Source organism: Babylonia areolata, chromosome 20, assembly GCF_041734735.1.
Source record: "Babylonia areolata isolate BAREFJ2019XMU chromosome 20, ASM4173473v1, whole genome shotgun sequence".
Classification (NCBI taxonomy): Eukaryota; Metazoa; Mollusca; class Gastropoda; order Neogastropoda; family Buccinidae; genus Babylonia; species Babylonia areolata.
Window position 1 is genome coordinate 12,823,528 of NC_134895.1, and position 22,500 is coordinate 12,846,027.

Sequence of the window (22,500 nt, forward strand, 5' to 3'; positions counted from 1 at the left end):
CCCCCCCCTCCTGGGCCAAAGGGGTTTTGGACATCAGTTGGATGATTCCCAAAGGCCAACTAGCCCACAGGCTGCAGCACTAAGAGCCAGTGCAATTTTGCCTCCTAGTTTGAGAGTCATAGTCCTTCACAAAAGACTAAGCTGTGAATGGTTTCCCATTGACTGGAGAAAGCATTGATAATTCAGCTCTCACTTTGCTGTTGGCCCAAATGTAAACTTATGTCAAGCTTCATACTACGCGCGTCTTAAACCATGTGGGTTTTTTGTTAAGTTTTGAAACCATTCCCTCCCCCCCCTCTCCCTCTTTTCTTCTTCCGCCCCCCCGCCCCTCCCTCACCGCCCCCACCGGCCCCCGCGCCCCCCACCCCACCCAAGCCCCCCCCCCCTCCCCCCAAACTGATGTGAATTTGTTAGCGCTCTTGGCCCCCTAATCTTAAAAAGGCAGAGCGCTTTATAAATGCTCGTGCTTCTTCTTATTCATCATCATCATCTTCTTCTTCTTCTTCATTATCATCATCATCATCATCACTATCATCTTCTTTATCTCCATCAATATCACCTTCTTCTTCTTCTTCTACTTCTTCTTCTTCTTCTCCTTCTTCTTCCTCCTCCTCCTCCTCCTCCTCCTCTTCTTCTTCCCTTCCTCCTCCTCTTCCTCCTCCTCATTATCATCATTGTTGTTGGTGTTGCTGTTAATATCATTATCATTCTTGTTATCATCATTAAACATTTTAAGATTCTGGGAAAACAAAGTCTTTTGGGGTTTTTTAATTTAAAAGCTTGCTTTCTCTCCTGCTATTCTTTACAAACTTGTGTAAATGATGGTTGGGAAGTATTTATTTTTTATGATTGTATGCATATTTTGCATGCACACATACGCACGCCCACCCGTAAGCACATGGACGCACGTATACACAAACACACGCATACAAGAACTCAGGAAACTAAATCAGTAAATGAATTAACTGGTTTATGATATGATTCGAATTGTGAAAAAAAGAAAAAGAAAAAAAAAGTCAGATAGAAAGAAGAATATCAACTAATTATAGATAACGTGTGTGTGTGTGTGTGTGTGTGTGTGTGTGTGTGTGTGTGTGTGTGTGTGTGTGTGTGTGTGTGGAGAGAGAGAGAGACAGACAGACAGACAGACAGACAGACAGACAGAGACAGACAGACAGACAGACACAGAGAGAGAGAACACATATCAAGATACAGAAGAACGACAAAGCACAACAACCTGTCTAATGCCTGTGACACAGACAGACCTGACTTGTAATGCATTCCGCGCATTTTCCATAAGGTTACGTGCCTACGAGTGGATCCGTAATACTTTCGTTGCAACCTGCTATTTCAGCTGCTGAGGTCGAGTTGCCACAGTAGTTACGCTTCATGTCAATGTGCTGTTGCATGTGTTGAGCCAAGGGCCAAGGGCAATTACTTCACCCCAAGTCTTGGGTGGCAAACACACGTACCAGACCTTTGTTGAGGGGAGGGGGGGGGGGGGGGGGAAGAAAAACTTCGACACATGCGAGAAGGAGGTGTGCTTGTTTTCGCTTTTTTTTTTCCTGTTTTTTGTTGTTGTTTTTTTTGTTGTTTTTTTGTTGTTGTTTTTTTTTTTTATGGGGGTTGGGGGTGGGGTGGGAGTGGGGGCAGGGTGGGAGGGTGGGGGGTTCATGTGTATATCCCCTCTAGGCCTGAGATCCCCAAGGGTCTATGTTCCCCCAGATCTATGATCCCTCCAGGTCTGTGATCCCCAAGGGTCTATGTTCCCCCAGATCTATGATCCCTCCAGGTCTGTGATCCCCAAGGGTCTATGTTCCCTCAGATCTATGTTCGCTCCAGGTCTGTGATCCCCAAGGGTCTATGTTCCCCCAGATCTATGATCCCTCCAGGTCTGTGATCCCCAAGGGTCTATGTTCCCTCAGATCTATGTTCGCTCCAGGTCTGTGATCCCCAGGGGTCTATGTTCCCCCAGGTCTGTGATCCCCAGGGGTCTATGTTCCCCCAGATCTATGATCCCTCCAGGTCTGTGATCCCCAAGGGTCTATGTTCCCTCAGATCTATGTTCGCTCCAGGTCTGTGATCCCCAAGGGTCTATGTTCCCCCAGGTCTGTGATCCCCAGGGGTCTATGTTCCCCCCAGATCTATGTTCCCTCCAGGTCTGTGATCCCCAAGGGTCTATGTTCCCCCAGATCTATGTTCCCTCCAGGCCTGTGATCCCCAAGGGTCTATGTTCCCCTAGGTCTATGATCCCTCCAGGCCTGTGATCCCCAAGGGTCTATGTTCCCCCCAGGTCTGTGATCCCTCCAGGCCTGTGATCCCCAAGGGTCTATGTTCCCCCCAGGTCTGTGATACCTCCAAGTCTGTGATCCCCAAGGGTCTATGATCTCTCCAGGTCTTTGTCCCTCCCCCCCCCCCCCCAGATGAGATGAGAGGGGGTGATGAGGGGTGGGTGGGTGATGAGGGGGTGGTGGGTGGTGAGGGGGTGGGGGGTGGTGGGTGATGAGGGGGTGGTGGGTGCGGGGTGATGAGGGGGTGGTGGGTGCGGGGTGATGAGGGGTGGTGGGTGCGGGGTGATGAGGGGGTCTGTGGGTGGTGGGTGATGAGGGGGTGGTGGGTGGTGGGTGATGAGGGGTGGTGGGTGCGGGGTGATGAGGGGGTCTGTGGGTGGTGGGTGATGAGGGGTGGTGGGTGCGGGGTGATGAGGGGTGGTGGGTGCGGGGTGATGAGGGGGTCTGTGGGTGCGGGGTGATGAGGGGGTCTGTGGGTGCGGGGTGATGAGGGGGTGGTGGGTGGTGGGTGATGAGGGGGTGGTGGGTGCGGGGTGATGAGGGGGTGGTAGGTGCGGGGTGATGAGGGGGTGGTGGGGTGCGGGGTGATGAGGGGGTCTGTGGGTGGTGGGTGATGAGGGGTGGTGGGTGCGGGGTGATGAGGGGGTCTGTGGGTGGTGGGTGATGAGGGGGGTGGTGGGTGCGGGGTGATGAGGGGGTGGTAGGTGCGGGGTGATGAGGGGGTGGTGGGTGGTGGGTGATGAGGGGGTGGTGGGTGGTGGGTGATGAGGGGTGGTGGGTGCGGGGTGATGAGGGGGGTGGTGGGTGGTGGGTGATGAGGGGTGGTGGGTGGTGGGTGATGAGGGGTGGTGGGTGCGGGGTGATGAGGGGGTGGTGGGTGCGGGGTGATGAGGGGGTGGTAGGTGCGGGGTGATGAGGGGGTGGTGGGTGCGGGGGTGATAGAGGGGTGGTTAGGTGCGGGGTGATGAGGGGGGTGGTGGGTGGTGGGTGATGAGGGGGTGGGGGGTGCGGGGTGATGAGGGGGTCTGTGGGTGGTGGGTGATAGAGGGGGTGGTGGGTGATGAGGGGGTGGTAGGTGCGGGGTGATGAGGGGTGGTGGGTGCGGGTGATGAGGGGGTGGGGGGTGCGGGGTGATGAGGGGGTCTGTGGGTGCGGGGTGATGAGGGGGTGGTAGGTGCGGGGTGATGAGGGGGGGTGGTGGGTGCCGGGGGTGATGAGGGGGTGGGGGGTGGGGGTGATGAGGGGTGGTGGGTGCGGGGTGATGAGGGGGTGGTGGGTGCGGGGTGATGAGGGGGTGGGGGGTGGTGGGTGATGAGGGGTGGTGGGTGCGGGGTGATGAGGGGGTGGTGGGTGCGGGGTGATGAGGGGGTGGTGGGTGATGAGGGGTGGTGGGTGCGGGGTGATGAGGGGGTGGTGGGTGCAGGGTGATGAGGGGGTGGTGGGTGATGAGGGGGTGGTGGGTGCGGGGTGATGAGGGGTGGTGGGTGCGGGGTGATGAGGGGTGGTGGGTGCGGGGTGATGAGGGGGGTCTGTGGGTGGTGGGTGATGAGGGGTGGGTGGGTGCGGGGTGATGAGGGGGTCTGTGGGTGGTGGGTGATGAGGGGTGGTGGGTGCGGGGTGATGAGGGGGTCTGTGGGTGGTGGGTGATGAGGGGGTGGTGGGTGCGGGGTGATGAGGGGTGGTGGGTGCGGGGTGATGAGGGGTGGTGGGTGCGGGGTGATGAGGGGGTCTGTGGGTGGTGGGTGATGAGGGGGTGGTGGGTGGTGGGTGATGAGGGGGTGGTGGGTGGTGGGTGATGAGGGGTGGTGGGTGGTGGGTGATGAGGGGTGGTGGGTGGTGGGTGATGAGGGGGTGGTGGGTGGTGGGTGATGAGGGGTGGTGGGTGCGGGGGTGATGAGGGGGTGGTGGGTGCGGGGTGATGAGGGGTGGTGGGTGCGGGGTGATGAGGGGGTCTGTGGGTGGTGGGTGATGAGGGGGTGGTGGGTGGTGGGTGATGAGGGGGTGGGGGGTGCGGGGTGGGGCTAAAGGAACGTGTTCATTGATATCCGACAGTGGTGGCGCAGTGTCAGGGCCTCTTCATTAATAACGAGGGCAGCTGTAATCAGGGACGTCTTTGTTGCTGAGTCCTTCTGTCCATCTGTCCGTCTGTCTGTCTGTCTGTCTGTCTGTCTCTCTCTCTCTCTGTCTCTCATTCTCTCTCTCTCTCTTGAATAAAAACGTTTTGAGTTCTGAGTTCCGAGTTCTCTCGCCCTCTCTCTCACTCTCTCTCTCTTTCTCTTTCTCACACACACACACACACACACACACACACACACACACACACACACACACACACACACACACACACACACACACTGAACAACTTCATGAAGCAAAGTACAAGGCCAAAACACAAAACAAACAAACAAACAAAAAGACAAAAAGCAAAAAAAAAACAAAAAAAAACCAAACAAAAACAAAACAAAAAACAAACAAACAAACAAAAAAACACAACAACTCTGATGCAGCAGAAGAAACCTGTCAACTCAATGGGACACTCGCAATCGACGACACATTTTCTGTTCATCTCAGACACGTGCACATATCTCTCCTTACTACTCCTACAACTACTACCAATTCGGGTCATGAGCCCCTCACAACACTTCTCCCCTTTTCTCCCCCCCCCCCCCCCCCACCACCTCACACCACCCTCCACCTCCTCTCTGCCACACACCACCCCAATCAGGGGCACGGTTGCCTGGCAGCCAAGGGGGTAGAAAGGTATGGGTAGCGCTATCAGACGACGATTTACAGGCGACAAGCGCAATTGTGCTGACACCTGCAGATAGGCCCCTACACGACAAGTTGGCGCCGTCACGAAAAATTTTGACCACACGACCAAGAAAAAAAAACTAAAAAAAAAACCCACTACTATATGGGTTAAAACACACACACACACACACACACACACACACACACACACACACACACACACACACACACAACCCACACACACACACACACACACACACACACACACACAAACCCACAGGTCAGTTCTCTCGCTTTTTATTGATTTAAAAATGCCGGGGCTTAAAATTTTGGATGGCAGTAGTTTGCTTGTTTGTTTGTTTGCTGTTGTTGTTGTTCTTGTGTGTGTGTGTGTGTGTGTGTGTGTGTGCATCAATGGAATCGATCTTACCAATGACGGGCGCAATAGCCGAGTGGTTAAAGCGTTGGGCTGTCGATCTGAAGGTCCCGGGTTCGAATCACGGTGATGGCGCCTGGTGGGTGAAGGGTGGAGATTTTTACGATTTCCCAGGTCAACATATGTGCAGACCTGCTAGTGCCTGAACCCCCTTCGTGTGTATATGCAAGCAGAAGATCAAATACGCACGTTAAAGATCCTGTAATCCATGTCAGCGTTCGGTGGGTTATGGAAACAAGAACATACCCAGCATGCATACCCCCGAAAACGGAGTATGGCTGCCTACATGGCGGGGTAAAAACGGTCATACACGTAAAAGCCCACTCGTGTGCATACGAGTAAACGTGGGAGTTGCAGCCCACGAACGCAGAAGAAGAAGAAGAAGATATTACCAATACAATGCATGTTGTGCCCGTTTCGTTGTTGTTGTTGATGTTGTTGTCCGTCTTGTGAAAAGTTTTGAACTTTTCTTTATTTATGTATTGTTGTTCGTTGTTGTTTTTGTTCTTTTAATTTCATCAACGCATATTCAGCTCCTAAAACAAATGCCTCCGATTGATAAATGTGTACTGCATAAAAATTATGGTTTCAAACGTTTGCTATTTTCCAGCAGCTTTAAGGGGAGAGGGTGGGGGGCGGTGGGTGTGTGTGTTGAGGGGGGGGGGGAAGGGGGGGGGGGCGGGAAGGAATCAACGTTATTCAGAACGTGTGACCTATTTCAGCTGCAGATGTTTATGTGTTTCGCTGCAAGATGACCATGAACATGAACATGATAATAACCCCCGAAAACGGAGTATGGTTGCATACATGGCGGGGTAAAAACGGTCATACACGTAGAAGCCCACTCGTGTACATGCGAGTGAACGTGGGAGTTGCAACCTACGAACGAAGAAGAAGAAGAAGAAGAAAGAACATGATGATATATTCATGTTATGAACCTGTGACGACATTCTTACGTCACAGTAATAAAAGCGACATCGTGAAACAACACCACAGGACTGAGTTGAATTATTATTATTATTATGATTATTATGAATAATTCATGTCCGTTATCGTTTTCACGCCGGCATTGCAAAATGTCCGAACATTGGCAGTTAAACGATTAAACCCAGGAAGTCTCGGATAGGCCTAGTGATGGAGGAAATTATCAAATCACAGAATTAAGTACGTATCACTGGAATGGGGTTAGTGGCGCACATGAAATACGTGCTCCACTGTGGACTAAAACACACGCACGCACGCACACACACACACACACACACACACACACACACACACACACACACACACACACACACACACACACACACACACACACACAAACTCTTCTTCTTGGTGTTCACATCACATACCACACAACACAACACAACGCAACACTACACAACACAGAGAGACAGACAGACAGACAGACACAGACAGACAGAGAGAGAGAGTAGTCTTTTATAAGTAAGTTCACATGTACCTTCCCTTTTAGACAGTCATGTTCCCGCTTTCGGAAACGTTCATGTTGGGTAATTTCGTGTTTCCAGGACCCACCGAACAACGGCATAGCTTGCGGGATCTTTAACGTGCGCTTGTGATCTGTATACCATATATATATATATACATCAGGGGGTTAGGGGTGGGTTGGGGGGGCGGGGGGGGGGGGGGGGGGGGGGGCTAAGGTACTAGCAGGCTTGTGTACATGTTGACCTGGAAGAAAAAGAAAAAGAAAATAAAAACGGAAAAAATCAACAAGCATGATTTCCATCCTAAACCCGCCTGGTGCTTCAACCAGGATCCGATCCCAGAACTTTCAGAGAAAAGAGATAGTGCAACGCTTAAGCCACTCGCTTTGCTAGAAAAGCACTCCTCATGAGTTCACCGGAGGCATGGCGCATATAATGATAAGTCACCGTTCTTCTTCTTCTTCTTCTTCTTCTTCTTCTTCTTCTTCTTCTTCTTCTTCTTCTATCATAATTAGTAGTAGTAGTAGTAGAAGTATCATCATTATTACTGAGAAGCATTAGTAGTTGTAATTTCATCATCATCATTATTATTATTATCATTATCGTCATTATTATCATCATTATTATCGTCATTATATTATCATTATAATCATTATGATTGTTATTATTATCATCATTATTATTATTGTCATTGTTGTTGATGTTGTTGTCGGCATTATCGTCATCACTCATTGTTAAATATTGTTTTTGTTCATCTGCTTATCATCATCATCATCATCATTTCATTTCATTTTTTCAAAGAGACGTGGGAGAATAAAACATAATTTTGATCATTATTATCATCATCATCATTAGCAGTAGTAGAACTATCATGATGATGATGATCATGATGATGATGATGATCATCATCATCAGCAGCAGCAGCAGCAGCAGCAGCAGCAGCAACAGCAGCAACAGCATCAACATCATCATCATCATCATCATCATTATCATTATTATTATTGTTGTTGTTGTTGTTGTTATCGTTGTTGTTGATGTTGTCGACATTATCATCATCACTCATCGTAAAATCTTATTTTTGTTCTTCTTATCATCACAGGCATTATCATCGTCATCATCATCATGGTCATCATTTCATTTTTTTTCCCCTGAGAGACGTGGGAGAATATATATATATATATATATATATATATATATATATATATATATATATAAATTTTAAAATATCATTATCATCATCATCATTACTATCATTACCAATATTACTATCATTATTATTATTATTACTACTTTAACTCAGTCCCTGTCCTGAAATGTCTTTAAACCGAAACCCAGCACAAAGATGAAGATTACTGCGTGACAGAGATCTTCGTCATGCACATGTATACGAACTTCGCGCCCTGGATAATCCAAAACAAAAAACACCATGTCAGTGGGGAACTATGGACCGTGATGATGAGCCCGTATGACTCATAAAGAAAGAGAAAAAGTCAGATTTGATAATGATGGGGGCAGGGGGGCGCGGGGGGAGGGTGCCGCGGGGGGAGGGTGCCGGGGTGGGGGTGGGGAGGGTTTGGAAGGGAAGGAGGAGAGGTAAGGGGGAAGGTGGGAAAATCAAAATAAACTGACGAATGCACGTTGACGTTATTTTACCAACCGTGTGAGCTTCGTTCTATAACAATTGACACACTTTGTATAATGACGAGATGATTATTGTTGAATAAGTGTTACAGAAAAAGCTAAAAAATCCTTGCACGTGTGTGTGTGTGTGTGTGTGTGGTGTTGTGTTGTGGTGTGTGTGTGTGTGTGTGTGTGTGTGTTGTGTTGTGTGTGTGTGGGTGTGTGTGTGCGCGTGTGTGTGTGTGAGGATGTTTATGTGTGGTTGTGTTGTGTGTGTGTGTGTGTGTGTGTGTGTGTGTGTGTGACTTTGTGTGTCTGCGTGTGTCTGGGAGAGAGAGACAGAAAGAGACACAGAAACAGAAAGAGAGACAGAAACAGAGACAGAAAGAGAGACAGAGACAGACAGAGAGACAGAGACAGAGAGAGGCCGAATAGGCGAAAGCGGAATACCAGATAGGCAAACCAGGAACCAGGACAAAGAGTCCAAACACTCAAGAGGCCACTGAATGCTACCGCGCTATCAAAAAAAATAAGATCAAAAAAGATGATGAAAAGTTCTCAAAAGCCTTATAAACACGGACATCGGGGCAGTTTCAGTTTCAGTTTCAGTAGCTCAAGGAGGCGTCACTGCTTTTCGGACAAAACCATATACGCTACACCACATCTGCCAAGCAGATGCCTGACCAGCAGCGTAACCCAACGCGCTTAGTCAGGCCTTGAGAGAAAAAAAAAAGGGGTGGGGGGGAATAAATAATAGATAAGCTTACGTAAATAAATAAATAAATAATAATTATAATATAGAAAAAGGTAGTAGTAATAACAATAATAATACTAATAAAATAATAATAATAAAAAATAAAAAAATAAATAAATAAGACAACAATGATGATAAATAAGCAAATAAATGGGGAGCAAAAATGGATCAAACTACAACACTGTGTCCAGAACTCGGCACCGATAGAAAGGCGGGTTCCCAATCCTCTTCTTCCGCCGTTTTCACCCCAGCCTGAGACAAGTCACGTACCCGTTCGTGAGGACACCCGGAAGAGTAAAGCGCCTTTCCTAAGGACACAACACCGTGCCGAAACTGGGCCTCGAACCTGGACCACTTGGTCAGTAAACACTATACCCGAAGTCCAACGCCCTACCGAAACTGCCACGGCGCCTGCATATATATATATATATATATATATATATATATATATATATATATATGTTTGTATTTGTATTTGTATTCCTTTTTATCACAACAGATTTCTCTGTGTGAAATTCGGGCTGCTCTCCCCAGGGACAGCGCGTCGCTACACAGAGAGCGACACCTTTTTTTTCTTTTTCTTTTTTCCTGTGTGCAGTTTTATTTGTTTTTCCTATCGAAGTGGATTTTTCTACAGAATTTTGCCAGGAACAACCCTTTTGTTGCCGTGGGTTCTTTTACGTGCGCTAAGTGCATGCTGCAAACACGGGACCTCGGTTTATCGTCTCATCCGAATGACTAGCGTCCAGACCACCACTGAAGGTCTAGTGGAGGGGGAGAAAATATCGGCGGCTGAGCCGTGATTCGAACCAACGCGCTCAGATTCTCTTGCTTCCTACGCGGACGCGTTACCTCTTGGCCATCACTCCACTATTATGGACTCTCAAGCTAGGAGGCAAAATTGCGCTGACTCTTAGTGCTGCAGCCTTGGGAGTTAGTTGGCCTTTGGGAATCATCCCCCAACGCCGACTGTCCTGAAACCCTCTGGCCGAGAGAGTGGGGATGTAAAACTTGTGGGAAGACACTCCATTATTAAGTTTAATGAAATTCCAGCCCAGATAAGATGGTCAGGACTGCTGCAGTTTGCCTCCTCGGCTGTTCTGATGGTCATGGTGGAACGCGACTATCATCTCTCTCTGTCTGTCTGTCTGTCTGTCTGTCTCTCTTTATGGCGGTGCTGTGTTGCACGATCTCAGGTGGATGGGGAGGTTTTGGGAGGGGGGGGGGGGGTCATCAGCTAGTTACTATGGCCCTGAGGAAGACAGTCTGGGCTGGATACCATGATGGTCCAGCCTTCTCTGTGATACACAGCTGTTGGGGTGGGGGGGTTGGGGGGGGGGGGGTTCCGGGAGTCATTAGTGATTGGGGCGTTGGGTGTGGGGGTGTGGGGGGGGATGTGGGGGGGGGGGGCGGAGGTTAGTGGGGGAAGGGGGAAAAGGGAGGGCTGTGCTTAATCAAGCGTGAAGACGCTTGCAGTAGGTAGATCTTTGACATGAGAGAGAGGGGGTGTGAGAGAGGGTGTGTGGGATGGAAGAGAAAGGGGGTGGGGGGGGGGGGGTGGGAGGGGGTAGTGGAGGTGAAAGAGTGAGAGATAGTATCTGGGGATTGAAAGAGAGCGGGGGTGTGGGGAGGGGGATGAGGGGGGGGGGGGGGGGTAGCAGAAAGACAGAGAGAGAAAGAGAGCGGTGAAGATATAAAAAATGATATTTGGAAAGAGACAGACAGACAGAATGAGAGAGAATGTAGGCAAACAGACAGGTAGGCAGACAAACAGACAGGTAGACAGACAGACAGGTAGGAAGACAGATAGACAGACAGGTAGACAGATAGGCAGACAGACAGGCAGGTAGGCAGACAGACAGAGAGACACTCAGACAGAGAGAGAGAGAGAGAGACAGAGAGAGAGACAGAGAGAGAGAGAGGAAAGTCGCTGACAACTGCAAAGCGGTCACCCCCCACCCCCCGCCCCCCACCCCTCTTCCCCCTTCCCTCCCCCTTTTTTTCTAACCAGCGCCTCAGTCAGCTGTGACCTTTTGCTGATTTCATACCACCCTGTCTGTCTGGTCACTGGCCAGACACAGCACCAGTCACACACACACACGCACACACACACACACACACACGCGCATGCACGCACACACACACACGCACGCACGCACGCACATACACACATACACGCACACACGCACACACACACACACACACACACATTCACATATACTTTCACACACACACACACACACATTCATAAACACACACACACACACACACACACACATTCATAAACACACACACACACGCACGTACATATTTCACACACACACAAACACACGCAAGCATACACACACACGCACACATACACACACACACACACACACGCTTTCACACATATATTCACACACACACACACACACACACACACACACACACACACACCACACCACACAATTCCCCACCCCACAACACACACACACACACACGTCACACACAATTCCCCCCCCATCCCCCCATCACTTCCAGCAACACTCACACAGGTATAGAATTCCCAGCCTCCATCAACACTCCTCCCACCACCACCACCACCACCACCACCAGTGCCTCCCTCACCATCTCCCCCCCCCCCCACTCGCCCCCTCCTATCCCCACCCCCACCCCCATCCCCCATTACAACCACCACAGCCATTATCCGTACCCTTCTTGGCTACTCTCCGCTCATTAACTCTTGATGACCGTCTACGACCGCCGACCAATCGCTTTTTCTCTTGTCATCAAGGGAGAGTGGCCATCACTCCCTATTACAGTCTCTCGCCAACGCCGCCATCCATTTCCTCCAACGTTTGATGATAGTCAGTCGTGTACGACTATGACCATCAGAAGAGCTCAGGAGGCAACTGCTGTCCTGGTCTTTCTGGGCTAGAATTTGATTACAGTGGAGAACACCCCCACTCTCTCGGCCAAGAGGGTTCCAGGACAGTTGGTTTAAATAATCTTTAATTATTCAACAATACACATGATTACAATGCAATGACTGACAAAAGAGCATCAACAAGCTTAAGGCTTATACTGTGCTCACAACGTTGCACTTCAATTTTATCATGACGGCTGATGAACCATATTATGACTTGTATCAAATAACATTCATAAACATTAAGTAATGAAATAATGAAATAAAACAAATAAACAAACAGTACATGATATAGTAAAATAATGCTAATATCAATATTAACAAGAGATTAAATTTATTATCACCAGAGTAATTGGCCTAATAGAAGAATAACACGAAGAAGAAGAAGAAAATTTAGAAGAATGGCGGGTAAGGTGGTGGGGGAGGGGGAACAGAGGGGAGAGGAGAAATTCTAACAGATCATTGGCCAATCCATTCAACTTTGAATATTTGGTCAGTCAAATAAATCCAACATATATTTTACGAATAGAATCATGTTGTACCCTTTCTTCACAGTTTCAGTTTCAGTTTCACTTTCTCAAGGAGGCGTCACTGCGTTCGGACAAATCCATACACGCTACACCACATCTGTTGAGCAGATGCCTGACCAGCAGCATAACCCAACGCGCTTAGTCAGGCCTTGAGTGCATGCTTACATATTTGTGTACCTATGAAAGTGGATTTCATTTTACGTAATTTCGCCAGAGGACAACACTCTCGTTGCCATGGGTTCTTTTTCAGTGCGCCAAGTGCGTGCTGCACACGGGACCTCGGTTTATCGTCTCATCCGAAAGACTAGACGCTCAGTTTGATTTTCCAGTCAAACTTAGGAGAAAGGGCGAGAGCGGGATTCGAACCCACACCCTCACGGACTCTCTGTATTGGCAGCTGAGCGTCTTAACCATTCTGCCACCTTCCTCCTTCCTTCTTCACAATACTTTCCAAGCTAAAATCTATTTGAATCGGAGATAAACAGGACAGTTGGCGTTGTAATGGTTCCCAAAAGCCAACCCGCCGCCCCCAAGGCTGCAGCACTAAGAGCCAGTGCAATCACACACAATAAAACGAACTAGAATAGGCGAAGCGGGATTACTAAGTTTACTGATAGGTCTTCTTCGTCTGTTTCTTCTTCTTCTTCGTTCGTCGGCTGCAACTCCCATGTTCACTCGTATAATGTACACGAGTGGGCTTTTACGTGTATGACCGTTTTTACCCCGCCATGTAGGCAGCCATACTCCGTTCGGACACTAGCAGGTCTGCACATGTATTATGATGACCTGGGAGAATGGAGAGAAAAAAATCTCCACCTTTTACCCCCACCAGGCGCCGTTACCGAGATTCGAACCCGGGGCCCTCAGATTGAAAGTCCAATGCTTTAAAACCAGTTGGCTATTGCGCCCGTCTACTGATATGTGAAACGGGATTAGGCGACATAGGGACGACGCCGTCTTTTTGTGGCCCAGTGGTAATGCTCCTGACCAGGAAAGCAGTGTCCAGGAGTTCGAGTCCAGTGGTACACGGACCTGCTGGAGCCAGTTGCATTGCTCGGACGGAAGAGCCTTGTATGGTCGTAACCCGCTACTAACTGTGTGTAGTGTGGAACTGACCAATGGCGTACTTCGGTCAACGTAGGCATTGAGTCACGTGTAACTGTCCAAAAGTTAGAACCAAGCAATGCAACTGGCTCTTTGAGTTTTACCACGCCCCTCTACCACCCACCCACTCACACACCGTAATTTTTGGTGATGAGATATTGAAACTTCTCATCAGCAGACCTCAATATCTTGTTTTAAAGATACGATTAGGAGATTCAATATCTATTTTGAATAATAATAATAATAATAATAATAATAATAATGATAATAATATAACAATAACAAGACTACTACTACTACTACTACTAATAATAATAATAATAATAATAATAATAATAATAATAATAATAATAATAATTTGTCGACTCGATATCTTGTTGAAGAAATAAACACCAAACTCCATACTTGTCAAACGAACACCTGGCTAACTCAATATTGACCTTGCTACAGACATTATTCCTCATACTCAACATTGGTATAAGAAACAAACATACTCGATATTTGTTCAAAGAAACAAGTGGCACATTGAACACCCTGTTAAAGAAATAATTAGCACACTAGAAATGTTCTTCAAGAACCGAGTAGGAGACTCGATTATTTGTTATAATCAAAGAAATAGCACACTCAATGAGCAGACTCGATAGCTGGTTAATAAAGAAATGGTTATCAGACACGGTATCCCGTTACAGAAATAATGACCAGACTCAAATAATTATTATCTCGTTACAAGAAACCTCAAACTCCGAGCCAATCATCATTTCAATACGAACGCCAACTGAACCAATATTTTCTTATCAACCGCCAACCGAACGAATAATATTTTCCCCTATCAACCCAACCGAACCGCAATTTTCCAAATCAACGCCAACCCAGCTAACAAGATTTCCCTGTCACGCCCCCTCCCCCTCCCTCACCTCCGCACACACACACACACACACACACACACACACACACACACACACACACACACCCTCCTTTTCACGCCACTGAAGACAAATACAAGTCCAACAACGAAGAAAAAGGGGGTGGGGTGGGGTTGGTTGGGGTGGGGTGGGGGAGGGAGTAAGGGAGGGGCAACAGGGTTAGCTGGGTGTCAAAGTCAACCCCTGGGCTATCTACTGATCCCTGGCGGGCCCTACACCCCGCTACCCGTTTCAGTTAGCGGGGGGGGGTATATTATGGTGTGTGGGAGCTGGCCGGGTGGTATTTATATAACGAGGCGGCGGGAAGCGGCCACACAGCCCGATGAGCAGAGAAATCGGGTGGAAGATGTGGGTGGTGACAAAAACGACAGTGTTTGGAGGGGGGGTGGGGATGTTTGTGTGATTGAGAGAGAGAGAGAGAGAGAGAGAGAGAAGGGGGGGGGGGGCGTCACAGAGAGACAGAGACAGGGAGAGAAGAGTGTCAGAAAGAGAGCATCACAGAGAGAGAGAGAGAGAGAGAGAGAGAGAGAGAGAGAGAGAGAGAGAATCGGACAGAGAGAGAGCGTCACAGAGAGACAGAGAAAAGGAGAGAAGAGTGTCAGAAAGAGAGCATCAGAGAGAGAGAGAGAGAGAGAGAGAGAGAGAGAGAGAGCGTCAAAGAGAGGGAGAGACATAGAAGAGTGTCAGAAAGACAGCATCGGATTGAGAGAGAGATGGGGGTGGGGGGAGCGTCACAGAGACAGGGAGAGACATACAGAGAAGAGTGTCAGAAAGACAGCATCGGAGAGAGATGGAGAGAGAGAGAGAGAGAGAGAGAGAGAGAGAGAGAGAGAGAGAGAGAGAGAGAGAGAGAGAGAGAGAGAGTTACTGAAATGGAAGACCGGCAACCCGCGTCCACCCTCTCTCTCTCTCTCTCTCTCCGATACTCTCTGACACTCTTCTGTCTGTCTCTCTCTCTGTCTCTGTCCCCCCCCCCCCACCACCATCTCTCTCTCTGTGTCTCTGCCCCCCCCCACCCCCCCTCTGTCTCTGTCCACACCCCTCCCCCCTCTCTCTCTCTTTGTTTTCTCTCCGATACCCTCTGACACTTCTCTCTCTGTCTCTGTTCCCCCCCTCCCTCTCTCTCTCTCTCTCTGCTCTGCCCTCCTCTCTCTCCCTGTCTCTCTCTCACTGTCTCTGTGCTTTTTAGGTCTTCATTACAACTGATACCACAGTGAGCTGGGGTATAGGAAAAAGGAGAATGGAGGAGGTAGAGAAGGAGGAGGAGGAGAAGGAGGAATAATAGGAGGAGAAGGAGGAGGGGGAGAAGAAGGAGAAGAAGAAGGAAGAGGAGGGGGAGGATGACGAGGGGGAGGGGGCGGAAGGGGCAGGAGAGGTAAGAGAGGAGGAGGAGGAGGAGGAGGAGGAAGAGGAGGAGTGGTCTAGTTATGTGGCCATAGGTAATGTATTTCTGCTTTGGAAAAAAAAGAAAGAAGAAAGATATATATATATATACATAATTATATAAATGCACACACACACACACACACACACACACACACACATATATATATATATATATATATATATATATTATATATATATATATATAATGTCCAGTGTACAGGTTGTGAACAAAATACTAGCAAAGTACATGATTATGTAAATACACATGCATATATGATATCCAGGTGAACAGATGATAAAGAACTAAATACCAGCAACGGCACACAATCAACAGCGAGAATGATCAATCATCTAACACAGGAGGAAGGTGGCAGAATGGTTAAGACGCTCAGCTGTCAATACAGAGAGTCCGTGAAGGTGTGGGTTCGAATCCCGCTCTCGCGTCCTTTCTTCCAAGTTTGACTGGAAAATCAAACTGTGCGTCTAGTCTTTCGAATGAGACGAAAAACCGAGATCGCGTGTGCAGCACGCACTTGTTGCACTGAAAAAGAACCCATGGCAACGAGAGTGTTGTCATCTGGCAAAATTATGTAAAATGAAATCCACCCTGATAGGTACACAAATTTGTATTTGTATTTCTTTTTATCACAACAGATTTCTCTGTGTGAAATTCGGGCTGCTCTCCCCAGGGAGAGCGCGTCGCTACACTACAGCGCCTCCCTTTTTTCTTTTCTTTTTTTTTTTGGTATTTTTTCCTGCATGCAGTTTTATTTGTTTTTCCTGTCGAAGTGGATTTTTCTACAGAATTTTGCCAGGAACAACCCTTTTGTTGCCGTGGGTTCTTTTACGTGCGCTAAGTGCATGCTGCACACGGGACCTCGGTTTATCGTCTCATCCGAATGACTAGCGTCCAGACCACCACTCAAGGTCTAATGGAGGGGGAGAAAATATCGGCGGCTCAGATTCTCTCGCTTCCTAGGCGGACGCGTTACCTCTAGGCCATCACTCCACTAATATAAGCATGCACTCAAGGCCTGACAAGCGCGTTGGATTATGCTGCTATCAAGTGCCTAGCAGATGTGGTGTAGCGCATATGACTTTGTCCGAGCACAGTGACGCCTCTTTGGTTTAAAAAGTGTTTTATTTGAAAGCATGCCACACATTACAACACAGATATAGATGAACAGGGCAACACGAAAATCTTATATTAAAAGTCCTGTCTTGATACATGCACATTTCTAAATATACGACGGATATAGAGCTCTAGAAGTTTATATACGTGATCAGACATGAGTTTCATCAAAACTTAGCTAAGATACAAATAAAGTGAAACAAACTGAATACTAAACGTGTGGTGGAGAGAGAAGTCAATAGAGAGAGGAAAAGAAAAAGAAGCAACAAGGCCAGGGAGCCAGCTGCATTGCTCGGACGGAAGAGCCTGGTATGGTCTGGAGATTAACAAATAATGAGGCCAGGAGATGAAATGATTAACAAATAGTAAAGAGTGGTAACTCTCCATTACACAAGGTACACAACTTCAAGTCAGTGATGTTTACGCTACCGATTCAGCTAGCACACAGGTAAATAAAAGGTACATTGGAACAAACCCAGACACTTCCTCAAAAAAGGAAGCGCCGGGCCTGTCCTTATACCAATCATTTGACATGTACACACAGCAGCAAAGACAGAAGAAATGTGCAAACACAAATTAGCTTTTATTCAAGACTGGCATAGCCTCTTTAATCCTGAATAAGCCACACAGAACACATGGACAATACAGAACAAACACATGGTTGCCTCGGTGGTTTATCAACTGGAAATTAACAAATAATGAGGCCTAGTATGGTCGTAACCCGCTACTAACTGTGTGTAGTATGGAACTGACCAATGGCGTAGTTCGGTCAACGTAGGCATTTAGTCACGTGTAAGTGTCAAAACGTTAGAACCAAGCAATGCAACTGGCTCCCAGGGCACAAGTCCAGCAAGACAGTGCGACTGAACTTGGCCGACAAAGCAAAGCGGCGAAGGCCAACCGTCCCGTCGGGGGAAAAAAAAAAAGAAGAGAAAAAAGAAAAAGAACAAGAGAGGCAAGGCCTTCAAGACTCACTTGTGATAAATTAAGTCCCCTAGCATTAATTACAGAGTAATTTCCCTTTTTTACTACCTGCACCAAAACGTTTGCAAAATAAATAAAAATTCCATGCTTAGCAAAAGAAGTTCCTGTTTGAACAAAAAATGATAATAATGACTCCTCTTGTTGTTGTGTCAGAATAAGAGGTCAAAGTGCCATGTTTAGAGAATACAAAAAATATAAATATAACAGTAAATGCAGTTTGCATATAATTAAGCTTCTTTTTATTTTTTTGTGGCCATCCCAGAGGTGCAATATTGTTTTAAACAAGATGACTGGAAAGAACTGAATTTTTCCTATTTTTTATGCCAAATTTGGTGTCAACTGACAAAGTATTTGCAGAGAAAATGTCAATGTTAAAGTTTACCACGGACACACAGACGCACAGACACACGACACACACACACACACACACACACACACACACACACACACAGAGAGAGAGAGAGAGAGAGAGAGACAACCGAACACCGGGTTAAAACATAGACTCACTTTGTTTACACAAGTGAGTCAAAAAGCACAACCTTGTATTCATAACGTGAGCTGGCAAGTAAAGGGGCAGCACTCATTCAGGCACATGCACTTAAATATAATTTTATATATATATGCATTTCCTACGTTTGACTGGAAAATCGAACTGAGCGTCTAGTCTTTCGGATGAGACGATAAACCGAGGTCCCGTGTGCAGCACGCACTTGGCGCACTGAAAAAAAAGAAGTCATAGCAACGAGAATGTTGTCCTCTGGTAAAATTATTTAAAAAGAAAAGCACTCTGATTGGTACACAAATATATATATATATATATATATATATATATATATATATATATATATATATGTATGTATGTATGTATGTATGTATTTGTGTTTGTATTTCTTTTTATCACATCAGATTTCTCTGTGTGAAATTCGGGCTGCTCTCCCCACGGAGAGCGCGTCGCTACACTGCAGCGCCACCCTTTTTTTTTTGTATTTTTTCCTGCGTGTAGTTTTATTTGTTTTTCCTATCGAAGGGGATTTTTTTACAGAATTTTGCCAGGAACAACCCTTTCGTTGCCGTGGGTTATTTTACGTGCGCTAAATGCATGCTGCACACGGGACCTCGGTTTATCGTCTCATCCGAATGACTAGCGTCCAGACCACCACTCAAGGTCTAGTGGAGGGGGAGAAAATATCGGCGGCTGAACCGTGATTCGAACCAGCGCACTCAGATTCTCTCGCTTCCAAGGCGGACGCGTTACCTCTCTCTCTCTCTCTCTCTCTATATATATATATATATATATATATATATATATATAAGTATGCGCTCATGGCCTTACAAAGCGCGTTGGATTATGCTGCAACCAGGCATCTGCCTTGTAGATGTGGTGGTAGCGTATATGGATTTGTCCGAACGCAGTGAGGCCTCATTGAGAAACTGAAACTGAAACTTACATGTATACAAATTGATGATGTTGGTGTGACGTCAAATAAAGATTCAAGACTTAAAAGATACACAATGAAATATTCTCTGCGGTTATAATTATATAACATTTATTTTGACGAATGACCCCGGTTTGACTCTGTAATCTCTCTCTCTCTCTCTCTCTCTCTCTCTCTCTCTCTCCCTCCCTCCCCCATTACATTACTCCTTAGGTGATGTTCACTTTCCAGTGTGTTATTATTGTTGTTACTATGTTAGTATTAGTATTGTCATTAATAGTATTATTGCTATTGTCAGTGGTAGTTTGGGGGGGCGGTGTGTGTGTGTGTGTGTGTGGGGGGGGGGGGGTTGGTGGGTTTTGTTGTTGTTGTTTTTCTTGTTTAGTTTTGTCTTGCACTTCAACTCTTTTTTTTTTCATTATAAAATAATGTATGTATTTTTTGCCATTGCGTTTGTATATAGCTTGTTACATATGAACGAGCACGATATAAGCTCAGGCTTGTTGTTGTTCAAGTTTTCTTAACTGAACGCTGTATTTCACCTTGTTTCTTGATATTAAAAATGTTTAACTCACTCAGTACGGCCAGTCCTCTCTTCGTCTCTACACAGACCCCCGGATGTCCAGTGGGTGTCTGAATGACCCAACCTTTAGCTTCCGTCGTCAGAATTGTGGTATTCTTTGTCAACATTCACGTCTTCAGTATAAGAGCGTTCCGCTTGCAATATTTTGATGATGGTAATTGGGGTGAAACGCTGTTAACGTCGTCTCTTTCGCCGTTCGTATGGAGAGAGTTAAACCAAATAAACGTAGAACAACACACATCAAATAGAATGCTCGCAGGACACGCGTTCGGAATAACGCTTAGCAGCGATCACTGCCTGAGGCCGAGGAAAACGTGTGTGGATTTTCATGGCCAAGAATTTACATAAGATTAATCAGTATTTTATCCGGCATATTATTTCTTAATCATGATGAGCTACTATAAAAACAAACCCACATCACGGTTTCGTTTATACTATGTATTCGAGTCAGAAAGAAAAAAATCTAGACTCTAGCCACAGTGTGTGTGTGTGTGTGTGTGTGTGTGTGTGTGTGTGTGTGTGTGTGTTTCGCGTTCAGCTTTCAAGGTGACAATGCGTGCGAGACAAGAGAGTGGGGGGTGAGGGAGGGAAAGAGAAACAGACAGACAGAAACGATTGACGCATATGACGCATTTGACACTTTAATTGTCTTTGGCCATGAGGTCTTTATGGCATGGGTGAATTGAATGCATCAACATACTTTTGATTCATAACAAACCATTATAACAAACGAATGAAATGGTGAAAGCAAATAATGAAACAAAACAAAGTTCCTTCTTTGAAGAATAATGATAGTAACCAACAGCCCCCCCCCCCCCCCCCCCCCCCCCCCCCCCCCATCCTCACCTAACACATTATAACTCCATTCATTCATCTATCTATCATTGTTCAACCTATCTGAAGACGGAGAGAGAGAAAGAGAGAGAGAAAAAAAACCGGACGGACAGACATACAGAGAAAGAGAGAGAGAGAGACAAACAGACAGACAGACAGACAGACAGAGGAAGAGAGAGAGAGGGGGGGAGAGAGACAGACAGACAGACAGAGACACAGGAAGAGAGAGGGGGGGAGAGCGAGAGACAGACAGACAGACAGAGACATTCATACATACAGACACACACACACACACACACACACACACACACACACACACACACACACACACACACAGAGGGAAAAAAAACAACAACAAAACTCTTGAAACCAGCTAACCCATCTATCCTCGCTGAACCCTCAAGGAAGCGTCACTGCGTTCGGACAAATCCGTACATATATATATACATACGCCAACCCACAACTGCTGGACCGAGATACCCGACAACCTGCATTTAAACCCAACGCGCTTTGGTAGGCCTTCAGTGTGTCAGGCCTTCAGTGTGTCTAGCCTTCAGTGTGTCTAGCCTTCAGTGTGTCAGGCCTTCAGTGTGTCTAGCCTTCAGTGTGTCAGGCCTTCAGTGTGTCAGGCCTTCAGTGTGTTGTGTCTAGCCTTCAGTGTGTCAGGCCTTCAGTGTGTCTAGCCTTCAGTGTGTCAGGCCTTCAGTGTGTCAGGCCTTCAGTGTGTCTAGCCTTCAGTGTGTCAGACCTTCAGTGTGTCAGGCCTTCAGTGTGTTGTGTCTAGCCTTCAGTGTGTCAGGCCTTCAGTGTGTCAGGCCTTCAGTGTGTCAGGCCTTCAGTGTGTTGTGTCAGGCCTTCAGTGTGTCAGGCCTTCAGTGTGTTGTGTCTAGCCTTCAGTGTGTCAGGCCTTCAGTGTGTCTAGCCTTCAGTGTGTCTAGCCTTCAGTGTGTTGTGTCTAGCCTTCAGTGTGTCAGGCCTTCAGTGTGTCTAGCCTTCAGTGTGTTGTGTCTAGCCTTCAGTGTGTCTAGCCTTCAGTGTGTCAGGCCTTCAGTGTGTCTAGCCTTCAGTGTGTCTAGCCTTCAGTGTGTCAGGCCTTCAGTGTGTTGCGTCTAGCCTTCAGTGTGTCAGGCCTTCAGTGTGTCAGCCTTCAGTGTCAGGCCTTCAGTTGTGTCAGGCCTTCAGTGTGTCAGGCCTTCAGTGTGTCTAGCCTTCAGTGTGTCAGGCCTTCAGTGTGTTGTGTCTAGCCTTCAGTGTGTCAGGCCTTCAGTGTGTCAGGCCTTCAGTGTGTCTAGCCTTCAGTGTGTCAGGCCTTCAGTGTGTTGTGTCTAGCCTTCAGTGTGTCAGGCCTTCAGTGTGTCAGGCCTTCAGTGTGTCTAGCCTTCA